This window comes from Mauremys mutica, chromosome 20, assembly GCF_020497125.1.
Source record: "Mauremys mutica isolate MM-2020 ecotype Southern chromosome 20, ASM2049712v1, whole genome shotgun sequence".
Classification (NCBI taxonomy): Eukaryota; Metazoa; Chordata; order Testudines; family Geoemydidae; genus Mauremys; species Mauremys mutica.
The window spans coordinates 6,716,570-6,735,718 of NC_059091.1; the positions used below are offsets into that span (position 1 = coordinate 6,716,570).

The following is a 19,149-nucleotide window of genomic DNA, read 5'->3' on the forward strand; positions in this document are numbered from 1 at the left end:
TGTAGACTGTAGCCATGTTGTGCAGCATCTCGGCTCTTTTTTAAAGTTTCTAGTCCTCATGGCTGCAGAGATACTTGGCTCCCACTGGGAAGGTTCACTGCTGCAGCCATCCCTGCCTGAGTCTGCAGAGAGCCTCGGGGATCAGTCAACTCCCGCCTTTCTTGCTAACTTGATTGGAGCAGCAAATCTACAGGTCAGTGATAACACTTTTATGAACTGCTTCTTGGCTGATTATTTTGGCAGCTGGAAGGGGGTGGGAGAGAAGCACATGAGGTGGAGGGGACTGGAAGGTGACTGTGGAACTGGCAAAGGGAAGGGGGGGCAGCAAGACTGGGCTGGCAGAGGTTGGGAGGAGGGCTGGTGGAGGATGGGTGAGCCTGGGGGGTGAGAGAGCTGGTGGAGGGAAGAGGGGGCTGGGGAGCTGCAGGGGTAGCAGGGCTGGTAGAAGGATTGGGGGTCTGCAGGGCAGAGCTGGTGGAGGGAAAGGGTGCTAGGGGGTTGCCAGGCTGGTGGAAGGAAGGGGGTTGAGGGGCTGGCAGAGGGAAGGGGCTGGGTGGTGGGGTGGGCAGAAGGGACAGGGGTTGCAGGGCTGGCAGAGGGCTGAGTGGGCTGCAAGCAGGGGCTGGGGGACAGAAGGAAGGGGGGGTGGGGCAGGCCTGGCAGAGAGAAGGGGAGCTGGGGGTGGCAGGGCTGGCAGAGGGAAGAGGGGTTGGGGAATGGCAGGGCAGGGCTGGCAGATGGCATGGGGGTTGCAAGGCAGGGCTGGTGGGGGGCTGCAATCAGGGGCTGGGGGACAGAAGGAATGGGAGCTGGGGGGACAGGGCTGGGCTGGCAGAGGGAAGGGAAGGGGAGGGGCTGGGGCTGGCAGATGGGAAGGGGGGGTTGCTGGGTGGGCTGCAAGGTGGGCTGGGGGACAGAGGGAAGGGGGGCTGGTGGCAGGCCAGGGCTGGCAGAGGGAGGAAGAGGGGAGGGGGTTGCTGGGTGGGCTGCAATGGGGGCTGGGGGACAGAGGGAAGGGGGGTGGTGAGGGATAGGGAAGGGGAGCTGATGCCAGGGCATGGCTGGCAGAGGGGAGGGGGATGGAGGGGTGGCAGGGCTGGCAGAGCGGAGGGGAGGGGGAGGGGGGGTGGCAGGGCTGGCAGAGCAGAGGGGAGGGGGAGGGGGGTGGCAGGGCTGGCAGAAGGAAGGGGGTGGGGCGGGGTAGGACAGGGCTGGCAGAGCGGAGGGGAGCTGGGGGTGGCAGGGCTGGCAGAGGGAAGAGGGGTTGGGGAATGGCAGGGCAGGGCTGGCAGATGGCATGGGGGTTGCAAGGCAGGGCTGGTGGGGGGCTGCAATCAGGGGCTGGGGGACAGAAGGAATGGGAGCTGGGGGAGCAGGGCTGGGCTGGCAGAGGGAAGGGGAGGGGCTGGGGCTGGCAGATGGGAAGGGGGGGTTGCTGGGTGGGCTGCAATGGGGGCTGGGGGACAGAGGGAAGGGGGTGGTGAGGGGTAGGGAAGGGGAGCTGATGCCAGGGCATGGCTGGCAGAGGGAAGGGGGTGGGGTGGCAGGGCTGGCAGAGCAGAGGGGAGGGGGATGGGGGGGTGGCAGGGCTGGCAGAGGGGAGGGGGATGGGGGTGGCAGGGCTGGCAGAAGGAAGGGGGTGGGGAGGGGTAGGACAGGGCTGGCTGAGGGGCGGGGGCTGGGGGGTGGCAGGGCTGGCAGAGGGGAGGGGGCTGGGGGGGTGGCAGGGCTGGCAGAGCAGAGGGGAGGGGGCTGGGGGGGTGGCAGGGCTGGCAGAGCAGAGGGGAGGGGGAGGGGGGGTGGCAGGGCTGGCAGAAGGAAGGGGGTGGGGAGGGGTAGGGCATGGCTGGCAGAGGGGAGGGGGGTGGGGGGGTGGCAGGGCTGGCAGAGGGGAGGGGGAGGGGGGGTGGCAGGGCTGGCAGAGGGAAGGGGGTGGGGAGGGGTAGGACAGGGCTGGCAGAGGGGAGGGGGCTGGGGGGGTGGCAGGGCTGGCAGAGCAGAGGGGAGGGGGAGGGGGGGTGGCAGGGCTGGCAGAGGGGAGGGGGAGGGGGGGTGGCAGGGCTGGCAGAGCAGAGGGAAGGGGGTGGGGTGGCAGGGCTGGCAGAGCTGGCAGAGCAGAGGGGAGGGGGAGGGGGAGGGGGGGTGGCAGGGCTGGCAGAAGGAAGGGGGTGGGGCGGGGTAGGACAGGGCTGGCAGAGCGGAGGGGAGGGGAGGGGGCCGGGGGGGTGGCAGGGCTGGGGGAGGGAAGGGGGTGGGGTGGCAGGGCTGGCAGAGCAGAGGGGAGGGGGATGGGGGTGGCAGGGCTGGCAGAGGGAAGGGGGTGGGGAGGGGTAGGGCAGGGCTGGCAGAGGGGAGGGGGAGGGGGGGTGGCAGGGCTGGCAGAGCAGAGGGGAGGGGGAGGGGGGTGGCAGGGCTGGCGGAGAGGAGGGGGGTGGCGGAGGGGCGGGTCTCCGCTCTGAGCAGGGACCGAGGCAGGACAGACCGAGGGCCACCCGCAATTTCAGCCGGCGGAGGCGGCAGCTGGGGGGCGGGGCGGCGCTTGAGGGGCGGGGCGGGGGCGGGGCCGTTGGCGGCTCCGGTGGGGTGGGGGCGGGGCGGCGGAGCCGGTAGCTTCCCGTCAAAAGGCGGGCGCGGGGTGGGTGCGGGGAGCAGCTGGCGCTGGGGCACCGGGACGCGCAGGTACCGAGCCGGGGGTAGCGCTGCTCCTGGGGCGGCGGGCTCAGCTTCCCCCCCTCCCCCCTCGAGGGGTGACTGCCTGGCTGGCCCCGAGGTGCCCCCCCTGTGGGGGCTGGCCCCGAGGTGCCCCCCCTGTGGGGAGGTTGGGGGGGCTGGCTCTGAGGTGCCCCCCCTGTGGGGGTTCGGGGGGGTGGGGGCTGGCTCTGAGGTGCCCCCCCTGTGGGGAGGTTGGGGGGGCTGGCTCTGAGGTGCCCCCCCTGTGGGGGTTCGGGGGGGCTGGCTGGCTCTGAGGTTCCCCCCCACCATGGGGCTGGTCTCCCCCCGTCCCCCTTGGGGGGGGGGGTGTTATCAATTTCTCCCTTGTGCAGTGGGGTGGGCAGCTTTCTGGCCCAGGGCCTGTGTGAGGGAGCTGTTCTGTGGGAAGGGTGGGGGGACTGAGTTCCCTGACCCCTGGGGAGCCTGGCTGAGAATAGGCAGAGGTGGGGGTGAGTCTTCCTCCCCCTTCCCTCTTCGAGATCTTTATAGCATGTTGGAGGGTGGGGGGCTCTGGAAAATACTCTAAGAATTTAAGCCCTGCCTATACCCTTCATGCACTTGTAGACTGGTGGTTCCCTTAACAACACCACCCCCCCTTTTCAGGTTGTCACTTAACCAAGCTCCGCTCACTTTATTAATCTTTCCTCCCTACTGGATTCCTTCAGCCCCCTAATCTCTTCCATAGCTAATCACTTGAGCTCCTGTTGCTTTGTCAATTTCTTTCTGGTAATTTGGTGCCCAGAATTGAATGCCTTATTCCTGGTGTGGTTGTATAGAAGGCCTCACACACCTCCTTGTGCCTAAAATTGCATTAAGCTTGGTCACTTTATTTTATTTTGCAGCTGCATAGCAATGCAAGCTACTGGCTAATTTGATGCCTACCCTTGTAAAGAAGAGCTTTCAACATTACTGATTCCTTGGCTGCTTGTCTCTGTGACAGATCTGATTTAGATTTTCCCTTCTCCACACCCCCACCCCTCCAATACACTAGCTGCATTTTTCTAAATTGACTCTCTTTAAAACTTTCTGCCCATGTATCTAATCTCTACACACACACACAGCCTGTGTTCTCCATCCCCAGTGGTGTCTGCAGCTCATTCCCACTTAATAATCTAAGAATGTCAGCTCAGTTTAATGAGACTTTATTGGGATTACAAGTTATACAAGTGTTGTCAAAGTGTTAAGAAAAAACAGACACCTCAGGTATCTGTCGGGTGGGCATAGCCCATCCAGGATAGTTACATGCTGTGTTTGGGGTTTGATCACCATGTGGATATCATTATCTAGAAGAGTTAGTAAGCAAAATATTAATTAATGAGCATATTAAGACATGTCTTAACACTGGTTTCTCAGTATCTCCCGGGTGCTACTTTGCTACTTGCCATAACCATTTTGTATATGGGTTTCCAGCCAGCTTGCAATTCACAGGAGTTGTTCTATCTGAGCCGATTTGAATTAACTTTCCAATTGAGATTTTTGTGAGGCACCGTATCGAATGCCTGACTACAATCCAGGTAGAATCCCTGCATTCTCTTTCTCTAGTTCTGAGAAACTCTAGATTTGTAGTGACTTGTTCCAATATATTCCTAATGATAGAAGTTTGCCTTATAATTGCCAGGATTTTTCCTCTTTTGTGAGGGATAAACTCCCCTGTTCATAACCGTGTGCCTCTCTCTGAGTTGTCTGGGACATGGGTAAGAGATTAAGGCATCTCTGGACCCCATTGGGACAGGATGGAGTAACTAGAGGGAGAAATTTCTTTTTTGGGAAGGGGGAATGAGTAGGCTGGGTTAGGAGAAGTCTCTGCTTGGGGTAAAGATGTGAAATATGAAAGGATGATTGTTATTGTTTTTTCTCTCCTTTTGGGGCTATAACTTGCTGATGTAGTAACAGCAAAGTGCTGGTGTCTGATCGTCTTCTGATATTACAGTAAGGTTCCATAGAAGCTAATTTCATGAAAAGCCCTCCGTGGGCTTCCTCTGTTCCATGGCTTGGTTTCCTCCCACACTAGATGAGGTCAGTGACTCATCTTCCTTTATGGGCTCAGTTTAAAAAGTTGTAGCGTGTTCAGGAGCATATGCAGTTCCTTCTGAAGGGGAACTTTGCTCAGAGTTCAACTTTAGTATGGAGTCTGCAGAATCCAGTGTAGGTGTTGCCATTCACACATACTCTTCTCTTGCATCTGCAGTACAACAGGTGTGAGCTGGGTCAGTAGGCTCTCTTGGCTTAGTATCTGGGAGGATGGGATAAAGGCCTTGAAAAATACTTTTACAACAGTACAGTCACTAAAGAATATGTAACCTATCCTCTGCCAGACACAGAATAATTATGTAAAGCTTAGTCACTTATTGCTCACTTTTTAAAGCCTCTTTTCCCCACCACAATACTGGCAGTTTACAAACTGAATCTGAGTTGCAGTTCTTGATGTTGAGTCTAAAGTGCTTGAGAAAGTGTTCGTGCTGTGAGGCAGATTTTCTGTCATTTAGATAGAACACAGAAAATTCCTAAGTAAGTTGTGGGTTTTTTTTGCCTTTTGTTTCTGAAATCTGTCAGCAAACTTGAAATGCAGGAAGGTGCAAGCTAATCTTATTATGAGACAGTTAAGAGTCCTGATTACTCTAGCAAAAAATATTTTAGGAGCACTACAACTTTGATAGAACTGTACCCTAAATGCAAACTTATGTTACTCAATCAGAATGATTGTAACCATATGCCTAGAGACTTGAGCTGTGTATTTGTTCTAATCATGGCTAGGGAGGATAAACGGTACTGAATACTACATCTGTAAAAGTTAACTTAAAATGTATTATGAGTAGTTATTCACAGAAATCTGTGTGAAACTTTCTCAGTCTTTTTTTTAAAGGAGCCTTATAAAACAGGCATGAAAACCTATTCTCCTATCCTTTTAGCAAATAACTCAAGTACTTGCTTGTCCTCCCTCCACCCCCTAAAAAGCTACTGTCCTCAAATGAGAAGTATTCTGCAAGGATGCATTTTGGCTGGCTATTTTATAGACAAGGATCTACAGTAGACCGTAAACTCTGTTTTCGTCACTTTCAATTTAAGTTGCTTCACCACCATATGGAATCTGCAACCGCTTCCAGTGTCGTCACCAACAAAAGCCAATGCAAAACCTCACCCTGGTGCTCTGAGGAAGCCACTGGCCCCCCATTAATTTCTAGAACAAATTCTGTCTTGGTCCTAATCTCCAAAAGCTTTCCTATGTTGAGACGTGGCAATGTTGGGACCCCACTTCATTGCCCACAACTCACCCAAGTGATTTGTGCTCTATAGGGATTATGCAGTTGGAGAACCCCAAGAAAAGACTGCTTGGAGGCTGACTGAGACCAGTGTTGCTTGTGATCACCTCAAGATGTGGAACCATGCAACAGAAATCCAGATTTACTCTTTCAGAAACAAAATTAAAAATAAATTCTTGAATCATGAGGAGAATTGCTTTCTGTACAGTTTGCTTTTTACTAATTTTTGTGCCTAGATACTAAGGTACTTAAGACAGATGGTTATATAACATAACCCTATGCAAATTGCAAATATAACTGCTACTTGTGGAGAGGTGGCTATTTCTGTCCTTGTTAAAGTGCTGACTATGTGTTTAAAAGCATTTTTATACCTCTGTAACTTAGCCAAAACTAAAGCAAGTCACCTGAAACTTCCTGTAACCTTCTGTGAAGAAGTATTGGAATCTTGGGCAGTTGGACAAAGAATGATCAGATAACAAAAAACAGAGTTTGCAAATCTTCTCACTTGGCTGGAAAATCCTGAGCTCAAGGAAAAGATGGAGAATCATGGGATTTAACAGTGAGCTCCATGACAAACACATTTCTTTTTAGTTGGTCAAGACTAGGGAGACTTTAGGATTTGGGACCTGCTACCATCTGTACCTCTGATGAAGAGGGCAATGGCACTGCAGAGCTAGAGTCCAGAAGAGGCTGCTGTGCTCCAGATTAATTAAAGGTGGGGGATATATTTTTGGCTTGACCTATGGGCTAGATCTACTTAGTTTGGCATACTGGCAATAATCCAAGGTAGATTTCAGATGTGCTAAAATGACCCTTCCTGCAACTCTTGGAGACATGGGCAGAAGGGGAAGAGTGAATCCAACATTACTTTCGAGGGTTATAGGAATATCAGTTTTGCCTACATACTTCTAGAGCTTCCTTCACCTTCTTGGGTATATTGAGGAGGCCCCATTTTGCCTCTACTCTGCAGTGGTTCATGCTGGATGTCCTGGGTTTTAAGCTGTATACTCTCAGTAGAACTTTGGGGTTTAAAGTTATACTATTCTAGCTAGTATATAATAAGATCAGCATTGACTGTAAAACCATCGCGCTCTGTAAAATCCATTCAACTATATTGGCCTGTGAGCTAAGGAAACTTCCCAAATGCTTACCTTTTTAAAATGATGGTGTTGCAAGACTGGTTAGTTCTCACTCTGCCGCATTGGCAAAGCCCTGAGCATCAGCAGAGGAACAAGAGCTGTCTGTTGCCTGAGGAAGACAACACTCTTGGTTACATGCAGCTTTGCAGACCCAAGTGCCTGAGATTGCTTTGTGTGGCTTTTAAGCTTAGGTTCTGTGAAAGCTGATGGAATTTGCCCAAGAAATAATTCTGCTCGCCACAGGCAAGTGTGAATGTCTTTCATACCATGCTGTAGGCCGTGGCTTACACTAGTCAGAACTGACAGTTTTACAAAACTGGCTTCGTGGGCATTTTAACTTCTCCCCCTTTGCCCCCCACCCAAAAAACTTTAATTTGTTTTAACAAGCCTGCAACTTCAAGTCCTTGTCAGGTTTCTTCTGTCAGCTACCTATGGCTCTTTTGGAGAGAGCAAAACCTATTTAATTGATGTCAAACTAATCTAGACTTCAGAGATTTAGCTCTGCTCCTGATTAAATTGTGGAGATATTTTCAGAGAGTAGCTGGAGCCTGGGATAGTCCTGTGGAAGGAATGTAGAATCTAATGCCACCTTATCCTTTAAAAGAACTCTTGCTAGCATACATTAGATGGGCACTTGATGCTCCAAGATGTGCATGGGCACTTCTGGAAATCCTACTGTGCATTGAGTACTCCCTCTTACTCAATGGCCATCTTTGCCAGGGAAGTTGGGCTTCCCTGCAGACTCTCCTGCTACAGCAGAACTTTAGTCCAAGAATGCGCTCATCTGGAATCCCTCAACCAATCTTTGTAGCACCATTTAGTGTGTGTGTGTGTGTACACACCCAGGGCACTGGGTCAGGTTGGAGTAGCAGGTACCTGGTTATCTTGGCAAAAGAAGGTCCGTCAAGGTACTTACTAACTGGGATACATTCTCTAAAGCCATTCATAAACCTAAGTATCTTTCTCCTTGAAGCTGTGTCCTTTGGCTTTTGCTGAAAGACCTGATTCTGTATATACTGAGCAACCCTGAATGCAGACATGGAAGTGTAGGCAGCTGCTACTGCCCTCCCTTTGCCTCTGTGGAAGGATAAGGACTGGAGAATTGACCTGAAGGAAACTTACGGTACTGTTCGTCTCGTGAGCTGTGGTGAGACTAGCTTCTGCCTTCCATTATAAGATGGGTGGGAACTTACTCTATGAGAAGCAGGAACATGCACAAGAAAGGAAGATGCTTAACTTGCCAAAACACATTTTACAAAGGGATGGAATTGTAGAGAACCTGGATGGATGGGTAGGATAAAACAACTGGCAATAAATATGGACCTTTCCTCTCTTGGCTTTGAGTATACTCAACATCCAATCAACACCACCTGTCTGTGTGGAAATTATCTAAACCTGTTTCCTAGAAGATCACAGAAACTATCCATGTTTTAATCTACTGGCCCTATTAACTAATTTACTAACTCAGCCCAGCAAGTACCTTAGTAGGAAGATCACCAGAATTCTAGTTTCCCTTTTTGGATAAATTCTTAATTGTAAATCAAAGCGCACAACACCCTGACTTTGCTAAAAATGTTTAACAAAGTGTACAGAAACATCATGTTCTCATTAAATAACTGTTAACCTCTTGCTGCTGCCAAAAAACTTGTGGGAAAGAGGGGCTTTGCCCATGTGGGGTCCAAGAGATCATTTCATTTTTTACCTTTCCTGCCTGTCCCCAAACCACCTGAAGTTGGGTGGCTAGGGTTAGAAACTTTTACACATTTTTCTCGCAGAGACAGGGGAGGGGATGCATCAAGATTTTACTATGCTAACCTACTTAAATCCCTCTCTCAGAAACTAATATTTGATGTAGTCAGCTTATACAACCTCCCCACAGCCTTAGAAATGTACTTCTTTATGGTGAAAATCCCTACAGCAACAGCATTTCACAACTTGATTGGGTGGAGGGAAAACATGGCTCCCAAACACTTCAGTAGCCCATGGAAAGAAGGTAGTTTTGATAATACAAATGGCTGATCTATTGTCAGTGAGAGAGTTATTAACAGCAACTCTGGCATGTGGAAACAGTCTGTACTTGTGGGGAGGTGGGAGGGACTGGTAAACCAGAACACGAATATAAACTGCAAGATAGAAAGGGAACAAAAGTCCAGCCAGATAAGCCAGGTCAAAGACCCTTGTTGGCTTTAAAGTGGTTTTTTTGTTTTGTGTTTTTTTTCTTTTTCTTTTTTTAAATTCTGTAGCAAATAAGATGACTAAAGGGAGGAAAACTAGAATGCTGCTATCTTCTGTTAGTAATTAAGCTTGTCGGGGCATTCTGGGTCAATTAAGGGTTATTGAGGACATGTTCTGGAATATACAATGGGTTTAGAATAGCTTGGGTGGATGAGGATGGTGGAGCTGCTGTGGAGAAGTCTTAGTGAGACTTCTAAAATGAAGCGCCTTAATCACTGGATTCAGCCTGGATGGCCATGTGAAGGATGCTCTCAGATTCCTGATGTGGACACCTGTATCCATTGTCTTCTGACTTCGGATGCCTCGGTTTCTTGGTGTCCAATTTGGGCCTGATCTTTCTTTTCCCAGTAGTGCTGAGCTTCCAGCAACTTCACTTGGAGTTGAGGGTGTTCACAGCCCATGAAAATAGGGCCCGAAGCTGTCTCAAGTTGAGCACCCAGAAACTAGAAGCGACTAGTTACCTGTGCTTAATTTGTGTGTGTGTGTGTGTGTGTGCACACACATTGAAAGCTGATTTACACTAGCAGGTGTTACTTAGCAAAAGGTAAATAAGCAAGCCACTGATGATCAGTGGAAAAAATGATACATACCAGTTAATGTTCTTTGCTGTTTAAGATAGATGAATCTGTTTTTTTTCTCTTTGGATATAACCAGAGGGCTAAAATACTAGATATGCCTAGTGCTTTAAATCCTCCTTGGTTGATATTAGTAGTTATATGGGAGTTTTTCTTTGACCTTTTAGCATTTTGTATTTAGTATATTCAGATATGTCAGTTAATATTTCAATCTCTTGTGGCTAAGGGGCAGAAAGAGGAAGAAGGGGTTCAAAGCAATCCATTTAATTAGCTGTTGGGTTTCCTTCTTGGTCAAACTAATATATATACCATATTGTGGAGCCATGATAATGGCTTGGTGTTAAGGTTGTTAATTTCTGTTATGGGCCAGAGACATCCAACGTCGTGCCTCTTTTCCTCAATATACAGACTGAGATCCAACCTTCACCACTTTTCGTAGTGATCTCTTGATCACTACAAGTAGCATCTTACTCTCCATATTTAGGCACCAACTTAGCAAGATATTTAAACAGCCCCATTCAATTCAATGGGGTTAAAGATAGGTATGTAGTTAAGTAACTTGCTGAATCGGCGGTCATTCAGAAACACTACTTTGCTCCACCACACCCATGATATTAATGTTATCAATATAAACCTAACCTTGGGAAGTAACTCATAGTTATAGCTTGTTGCAAATGTGGACTAAAAAGCTCATGGAATGACTACCTGAAATATTAATACATGCATCTTGATTCTAGAGACTACCCACCTTGTTGCTAGGATTATATACCTCTTGCCTGGCGTGTCAGTAGGTGCCAACATAAGTCTTCTGTATCCTGACTCTGAAACATTCGTGTTGATAGAACATTGGTGAGTAGCTCTTTAAAATACTTTGTATAGAAGAGTCTTGCAGAATTACAAATATCCAACAATTACTCTTGTGCTTTTAAGTATCAGAGGGGTAGCCGTGTTAGTCTGGTTCTGTAGAAGCAGCAAAGAATCCTGTGGCACCTTATAGACTAACAGACGTTTTGCAGCATGAGCTTTCGTGGGTGAATACCCACTTCTTCAGATGCAAGTGGTGGAAATTTCCTGGGGCAGGTATATATAAGCAAGCAAGAAGCAAGCTAGAGATAACGAGGTTAGATCAATCAGGGTGGATGAGGCCCTGTTCTAGCAGTTGAGGTGTGAAAACCAAGGGAGGAGAAACTGGTTCTGTAATTGGCAAGCCATTCACAGTCTTTGTTTAGTCCTGAGCTGATGGTGTCAAATTTGCAGATGAACTGGAGCTCAGCAGTTTCTCTTTGAAGTCTGGTCCTAAAGTTTTTTTGCTGTAGGATGGCCACCTTAAGATCTGCTATTGTGTGGCCAGGGAGGTTGAAGTGTTCTCCTACAGGTTTTTGTATATTGCCATTCCTAATGTCTGATTTGTGTCCATTTATCCTTTTCCTTAGAGACTGTCCAGTTTGGCCGATGTACATAGCAGAGGGGCATTGCTGGCATATGATGGCATATATTACATTGGTGGAAGTGCAGGTGAATGAACCGGTGATGTTGTGGCTGATCTGGTTTGGTCCTGTGATGGTGTTGCTGGTGTAGATATGTGGGCAGAGTTGGCATCGAGGTTTGTTGCATGGATTGGTTCCTGAGCTAGAGTTACTATGGTGCGGTGTGCAGTTGCTGGTGAGAATATGCTTCAGGTTGGCAGGTTGTCTGTGGGCGAGAACTGGTCTGCCACCCAAGGCCTGTGAAAGTGTGGGATCATTGTCCAGGATGGGTTGTAGATCCCTGATGATGCGTTGCAGGGGTTTTAGCTGGGGACTGTATGTGATGGCCAGTGGAGTCCTGTTGGTTTCTTTCTTGGGTTTGTCTTCCAGTAGGAGGCTTCTGGGTACACGTCTGGCTCTGTTGATCTGTTTCCTTATTTCCTCGTGTGGGTACTGTAGTCTTGAGAATGCTTGGTGGAGATTTTCTAGGTGTTGGTCTCTGTCTGCGGGGTTAGAGCAGATACGGTTGTACCTCAGTGCTTGGCTGTAGACAATGGATCTTGTGGTGTGTCCGGGATGGAAGCTGGAGGCATGAAGGTAGGCATAGCGGTCGGTAGGTTTTCGGTATAGGGTGGTGTTGATGTGACCATCACTTATTTGCACCGTGGTGTCTAGGAAGTGGACCTCCCGTGTAGATTGGTCCAGGCTGAGGTTGATGGAGGGGTGGAAGCTGTTGAAATCGTGGTGGAATTTTTCCAGAGTCTCCTTCCCATGGGTCCAGATGATGAAGATGCATCTGAAGAAGTGGGTATTCACCCACGAAAGCTCATGCTGCAAAACGTCTGTTAGTCTATAAGGTGCCACAGGATTCTTTGCTGCTTCTTGTGCTTTTGGTTGTTTTGGCTTTAAAAGTCAACTCTAAACGTTGTCTCTAACAGAAACAGACATTCAGAAAAATGAGTTACTTCAGCTCAGAAACCTGAATTCTCATGTACCCTATAACAGCGGTTCTCAACCTGTGGATCGGGACCCCATTTTAATGGGGTTGCTAGGGTCAGCATTAGACTTGCTGGGACCTGGGGCTGAAGCCTGAGCTGTCCCTCCTCCTCCGCCCCCTCCCCCCCCCCCCCAAACTAGGGAAGCAGGGCTCAGGCTCCAGCCCCTTACCCCAGGGTCATGTAGTAACTTTGTTGTCAGAAGGGAGTCACGGTGTAATTAAGTTTGAGAACCCCTGCCCTATAAGGGTCTTACATACCACGCTGGCATCATAAAGAGGCATCACACCCAATTTAAGTCCCTTTCATGGCCTCAGTCTTTTTTCTGTAAAAGAGTTGTAGAGTCCATGAATATGCTGACAGGGTGGTATTTTATAAAATAGGTATATTTCCATATAATAAATATATAAAATCTCATAGAACTGGAAGGGACCTTGAAAGGTCATTGAGACCAGTCCCCTGCCTTCACAGCAGGACCAAGTACCGTCCCTGATAGATTTTTTGCCCTAGATCCCTAAATGGCCCCTTCAAGGATTGAACTCGCAACCCTGGGTTTAGCAGACCAATGCTCAAAACATTCTGTCCCCTTTTTTCCCCCCCCTCCCATAAATGTTAGCACTTTGCAGAACATAGATAAGACACATTAGCTTAATTCTATAGTGTGTTTTGCTTTCCAATCTCAGAACTGGGGTCATTCACCCAGTTTCTCTGTCCATCGGGTGGTAGTGTGGGTAAGGCACCAGACTGGGACTTGAAGACCTGGATTCTATTTCTAGCTCTGCTACTGACCTGCTGGGTGATACAGGTCAAGTCACTTAACCTGTTTGATTCAAATCTTTCATGTGTAAAATGGAAACGGTAATGACTAATTCCTTTTGTAAAGCACTGTGAGAGCCCTTATACTGCACTTTTCATCCATAGATATATTACTGTTAATACTGCTGGCCAGAAGGCTGGGTTTCTCAAACTGGGAAGACATTGACTTTAATATTGAATAATAAAGTACTATATCCTACTATAGTTTAAATCTTGGCTTACATTAAGAGTATGGAGATCATGCTGGCTTGTTCAGATTTGTATTCTGCGTGTTCCGAGGAGATATCTTTTCCAATATAGTATCAGTCTTTGTTAGTGAGTAGATACCATGTTGCTTACCCTGCAATCCTGTGATTTCAGGTGTGGAGCTCTTATCTGTATTTATGCTCAAAATAGTATACTTGTCGTTTCAAACTGTAGTTATCTCAGGCTTGTGTGCTCAGACATGATTATTTATTTTATTTATGATTTATTTCTTGTCTGATTATTTCTGGCCTTGTCTCCTTCATGTTCTGATATGGCTGACTCTTCTTAATATCCTAATGGATAGAGCACTGGACTGGGAGTTCACAGAACTCAGTTTCTGTTCCTGTCTGTGGCACTTATCTGCTGGGTGACCTTGATCAAGTCACTTTGCCTCTCTCCCTCTTTCTCCTCCTGCTCTTTGTCTGCCTTGTCTACTTGGACTGCATGCTTTTTCAAGGCAGGTACAGTCATTTCCTGTATGTGTTCAGTGCCTAGCACAATGGGGCCCCAATCTTGATCCTCTAGGTGCTACCATAATTCTGCTAATAATAATAATAGTTCACAGTAACAACCAGAAGATGCATTGTGAATTAATTACTTGCTGATATGATAGTTAATGAACATGCAAAGGCTGTTGCATTGCATATGATACTTACTTCATTTAAGTAACTGTAGTTTAGCTTGTAATTCAAGCCTAGCAAAATGTGACAATATTTTGAAACTAATGAAATCTCGGTAATACAAAACCTCACAACTGCTCTCTGCTATAAAAGCTTTGAGGTTGGGGAGAGACTATGTAAAGGACTTTAAACACTTTAAACACTAACTTTAAACATGTGAAGATCCCATTCAAGTTAATGGGACTACTCATGCTTAATGTAAATGTGTCCTTTGTGGGTCAGAGATGAATGTTCAGGAACAAGCCCAGATTAGTAAGGTTCTCCTCCTCTTGGTGAATAGGAAGAGGAGCTTTTTTTTGTCTCTAATTGTGACTAAAGTTTTCTCTGCCCTCATGTAAAAACACAGAGCCTCGCTACCCCAGCCCCAAATGTCATTGGTCAGGCTGCTTTCTGAGCATAACCTTGTAAATCGTTCAGATTCTGGAAGTTTGACTTTTTCTATAGGAATGGGTCTCTCATCAAAAACTCATCCCTGGGAAGGGGAAAAAGAATTACCAGTAATTCTTTTCTCCAAAGGTACATGGTCATAATAAATCCACTTTCACCCACTTGTTTCCTGTGAGTCGTCAGCGGTGTTGCTAGAAAAGGAACTGACAATTGAGGGCTGGGGCATTCTGACTCTGCCCTCAAGTCACATGACTGCCGCTCTGCTGAGAGTTTTATATTCTCAGTTTACTAGTCAGCTCCACCAGTCTGTCCATTGGAGTCACAGAGCTGGCAGTCGGAACATCTTATAGCTGCATGCTGCCAGAGATCAAGTACTGAAGGTAAATAACCTTTCTTTTAATCTAGCTTAGTGATTTACCCAATCCTTAAATTCCTCCCCCCTAGTCTTGGTGCTCCAATTTTGCCAAATTCAGGTGACATTCACTGCATTAAGTGTGATTTTTCTCAATTGTGTTCTTAATGCAGACAAGAGACAATTGCCTTTGTAATACACTCTTAAATACCGTAAGACTTGTTTTAGAAAAGTTTTCCTAATGACAGTAATTAATAATTACTAGGTTTAACAATTATTTACTTCTCTTTAGCCTTTATTCCTTTATTTCCCTGCATTTTTGCATTACTAAATGTTCTACATTGACATAATTTTCCCCCTCAAATTAGGAACAAAGAGGTTTTTTTGTTGTTGTTGTTTTTTCTTTCCCTTTCTCCTTCCCCCCCCCCCCTTAGTTCTGAAGGTTTTAACTTGGCCCTGAGCTATTTATAACAATTTCAGCAATATTTTCTTGCATAATTAAAAAAAAACCTTCTGATTTCTCCCCCGCCGCGCCCCCCCCCCCCACTCCAAGGGATAAGGGCAGTAATGAGACTGTAGTCGTAGTTTGGCATGTAATGTCAACAACTTATAGTTAGTTGACACTGACGCAGATATTAAATAGGTATTATGCTTTCCCTTGTATTCTAAGGATTCTTTAATCTCTGTTAAAAGCAACAGAGAGTCCTGTGGCACCTTTAAGACTAACAGATGTATTGGAGCATAAGCTTTTGTGGGTGAATACCCACTTCGTCAGATGCATAATCTCTGTTTTGGTTGGTTGGTTTTGTTTGTTTGTTAAGGGGGCGGACATCCGGACACAAGGGATATTTAAAATGTCTTTAAGAAAACTAGAGATGTGTTTAAACCATGATGCATGTTTCTCTTGTTCTTTAATACAGAATTCTTTAGTTTACAAGTACAGCTTCTCTTTCCATTCAATAATCTTTTGTTGTTGTTGCAGGCTTTATTTATTAAATAGTAGGTGGTAAATTTTCAGACTGAAGTATGATCTTTAAGTTTAAGAAACTTCTAATGGACAACTGAAAGGTTTGCTTCTTTTTAAGTCCTACTTTCAGACCATGACTCTAGTACGAGAGATACACAGCCCTGAACATGTCTCTTTGGACCAGATCCTGCAAAAGTTTAAATATGTTTAATTTTACACACTATGAGAAATCCCACTGAAATCAATAGGATTTTTTCAGTGCATAAAGTTTAAATGTAAAAATTATTTGTGGTATTTAGGGCCTTGATAAATAAGTGGAGGAAGACCCTCCTTTCAGATGTCATGGTATCCTCTTGCACAGAGGATACCCCTTCCAGGGAGGGGACCTCTGTTGTTATAAACAGACGGGTAATAGTTGGGTTTGTGATGACTAGGAGAAGCTCCTGGTGAATTGCCTGCTGGGTGCAAAGGTTGCAGACTTCTCAAGACATCTAGATTTATGTGCTGGGGAGGAGGCTGTGATTGTGTCACAGCAGGTACCAGTGACATGGGGAAAGGTGGGACAGAGATCCTGGAGGCCAAATTTAGGATACTAGGTAAGAGACTGAAGTCCAGGACCTCCCTGGTAGCATTCTCTGAAATGCTTCTAGTGCCATGTAGAGGGCCAGTTAAACAGGCAGAACTGCAGAATCTTAACATGTGGATGAGATGACTTTTGGTGGAGGGATTTAGGCTTAAGAATTGGGGAACCTTTTAGGAAAGGAGGAACTTTAGAAAGGATGGGCTCCACTTAAACAAAAACAGAACCTGTTCACCTTGCTGGTATGTAGAATTAAAAGGGTCCTAGAGGAGTTTTTAAACTGAGTGCTGGGGGAAAGCCGACCAGTACAAAGGAGCAAACAGCTCAGAGAGGGATTCCTTGGGGGAGGATTTATTAAAGGGGATACTCTATATCCTAGTAAAGAGGCGAGGATATCTGTTGATAAAGTACAGATAGGAACTGAAGAGAAACAGTCAAATGAGTCCCATTCAGTTACATTACATGAAGACACACCACTAAATATTGACCAGTTTAATAAGTGTTTGTATAAAAATGGTAGGAAGAAATACTAAGATGGGTAAACTTCAGTGAATGGTATTAAATGAGGATATTGATACAAAAGGCACCATAGAAACTTGGTGGAACAATTATAATCAATGGGGCACAGTTATACCAGGGTACAAAATACAGAGGAATGACCGAGTAGGTTGTGCTGATGGAGGAGTGGCACTATATGTGAAAGAGCATAGAGTCAAATATAGTAAAAATCTTAAGTGAAGATACTGTAGAATCTTCATGGATAAAAATTCCCTGCTTGAATATTAAGAATATAGGAATATGCTACTGACCAGAATGGTGACTGTGAAATGCCCAGGGAGATGAGAGCATTTACAAAACCAAAAAACGCAATAAGAAATGAGAGAGTTGAAATATCTCCTATTGATTCCAGATATGTCACCCCAAGATGGGATGCAGCGAGAAAAAAATTCTAGACACCATAAATGACTGCTTCTTGGAGTGACTGGTCCTAGAACCCACAAGGGGATGGACAATTCTTGATGTAGTCCTAAGTGGAGCACAGGATCTGATCCAAGAGGTGAATATAGCTGAGCCGCTTGGTAATAGTGACAATAATGTAATTAAATTTAAACATCCTCGTAGGGGGGAAAAACACCAAAGAAACCCACCACAGTAGCATTTAATTTAAAAAAGAACTACTTTTTTTTAAGGAGGGGAGCTAGTTAAATGGAAATTAAAAGAAACAGTCACAAGGGTGAAATGCCTGCAAACTGCATGGAAACTATTTTTAAAAACATTGAAATAGAGGCTTAGACTAAATGTATACCCCAAAGTATGAATGAAAGCATAAGAGGACCCAAAAAAAGGCCACCATGGCTAAACAGCAGAGTAAAAAAGGTGGCTAGAGGCAAAAAGGCATCCTTTTAAAAACTGGCAGTCAAATCCCACTGAGGAAAATAGAAAGGAACATAAACTCTGGAAAGTAAAGTGTAATAAGGCAGGCCAAAAATGAATTTTGAAGAGCAACTAGCAAGAAACAAAATCTAACCACAAAAAAATTAAGTACATCCGAAGCAGGAAGCCTGCCAAACAATCAGTGGAGCGACTGGATGATCAGGGTGATAAGGAGCCCTCCAAAGAAGACACAGCCATTGAAGAGAAGCTAAATTAATTCTTTGCATCAGTCTTCAATGCAGAGGATGTCAGGGAGATTCCCACACCTGAGCCATTCTTTTTAGGTGACCGATCTAAGGAACTGCCCCAGATTGAAGTTTCAGTAGACAAGATTTTGGAACAAATTGATAAATTAAACCATAAGTCACCTGGACCAGACAGTATTCATCCAAGAGTTCTGAAGGAACTCAAATAGAAATTACAGAACTACTAACTATGGTATGTAACCTATTGCTTAAAAAGCCTCTGTACCAGATGACTACTGGGTAGCTAATGTAATGCCAGTTTTTTTTTTTAAAAGGCTCCAGAGGTGATCCTAGTAATTGCAGGCTCGTAAAGCTAATTTCAGTACCAGGCAAATTGGTTGACACTATAGTAAAGAACAGAATGATCAAGCTGATTATAAAAACTGAATTGTATCAGTTGATACAGTGTTCTTGGACTGTCAGAAAACACTTGTCAAAGACTGTCAGTTGTTGTTTGCATGCGTGTTCTCTCTGCATGGTGCCTGTACAGCATCCTCCAATCAAATGGCTCAAGGAGTCCGCAGACTGTTCAGTGGTGAAGGCATTCAGCCAGGTTTATTCCTGGCAAAGCATGGTATTAGTGCCATATACGTGCTCCAGGCACACTCAATACATGTATGCCCATGACAATGGACCAGCTCAGTGAGCGGCAGGACTTTCTGATTTCCCCCTGGCCAGATACCCCCTCTGTGACCCCTCTTTTATACACTGATACAAACATGTTACATATTGCCCCTCTGATGCGATTAGTTACCATCCTTTACTTTGCACCTGTAGGCGCAATCAAAACATCTCTATCCATCATCCTGATCTTATCTTTAGGAGGGGTCAGTGTGTCCCTGTATCATCTTCGGGGGAGTGTGTTTACACCATAAACTTGTATTGAGGTGTTCTGGTGCTATCCTTCTGGAATGTGTTTATGTGAATACAAACACTCCTAGGTACTGAGTATTTTTGCAGTGCCATTCCTGTTCTTGCCAAGCTCATGTATTGGATAGATGCCTGCTTGCAGGTTCACTGCTTTGTAACCGGGCCTGACTTTTGCTTATAGCTGGTTTCT

General features: G+C 46.4%; 1 protein-coding gene across 4 annotated transcripts in view; it reads left to right on the forward strand.

The window, feature by feature from the left end:
- Window positions 1-2,647: 2,647 nt before the first annotated feature.
- The window catches only part of VDR (vitamin D receptor), a 111,209-nt gene continuing 94,707 nt past the window's right edge, over window positions 2,648-19,149 (forward strand). Inside the window, exons 1-2 of one of the 4 annotated variants that reach the window (XM_044994862.1) lie at window positions 2,648-2,679; window positions 10,659-10,770. The gene's annotated coding sequence lies outside the window, so the exon portion shown is untranslated. Of the gene's footprint in view, window positions 2,680-3,343; window positions 4,227-10,658; window positions 10,771-14,828; window positions 14,892-19,149 lie in introns of those variants that run through there. The other 3 variants (XM_044994864.1, XM_044994866.1, XM_044994865.1) reach the window with 3 other exon arrangements.